Here is a 734-nt window from a genome sequence, read left to right as displayed (position 1 = left end):
ATAGCTGTCAATTTTTAAAAATCTAGGAGTTGGCAGAGTTCAAACTTAACTCCAAATGTATGACCCATGGAAAGGAAACAAGTAAGCTGGACTTCATAAAATGAAAGGGCAGGCAGGGGCTCAGGCATATAGCTCGGTTGCTAACAGCCCTTGCCTGGCATGCCCTGGGTTTGGTCCATGGTGTTTGCCCATGCTGGCATATGTTTTTAATCTCAGCTCTTGGAAGGAGATGCTCAAGGTCATCTTTGTCAATATAGTGAGTTTTAGGACAACTGAAACCCTGTGAGAGAGACAGAGAGAGAGAGAGAGAGAGAGAGAGAGAGAGAGAGAGAGAGAGAGAAGCAGCGAAAGAAGAGGAAGAAAGAAAAGGCAAAGAATTGGAGAACATATTTACAAGTCACACATAGACACTCTCAACACACAACATTTAGGAAATGAACAAGAGACATGGAGACATGCTTTCCTCAAGAAAAGACACATGTGGCATGTAGGCACATGCAAAAAGTCCATGTCATCAGCAAGCTAAAACCACAGCCCTGTCTCACCAGGACAATACAACTATCCAAATGGCCAAGGTGAAATGGGACAGCACCAGAGGCTGGTGATACGCTAAGCAGACTTAGCTGGTCAATAGTGGAAATGCTAAATGTTTTAGCTACTTCAGAAGATAGCTGAACTGGCTTTTGAGAAACTGATGCCAAAGGCTGAAAATAGCCCAGTTGTCTTCAAAAAGA

The sequence above is a fragment of the Mastomys coucha genome, unplaced genomic scaffold (assembly GCF_008632895.1).
Source record: "Mastomys coucha isolate ucsf_1 unplaced genomic scaffold, UCSF_Mcou_1 pScaffold20, whole genome shotgun sequence".
NCBI lineage: Eukaryota > Metazoa > Chordata > Mammalia > Rodentia > Muridae > Mastomys > Mastomys coucha.
The sequence above is the reverse complement of the archived record's forward strand: the minus strand, read 5'-3'. Positions refer to the sequence as shown.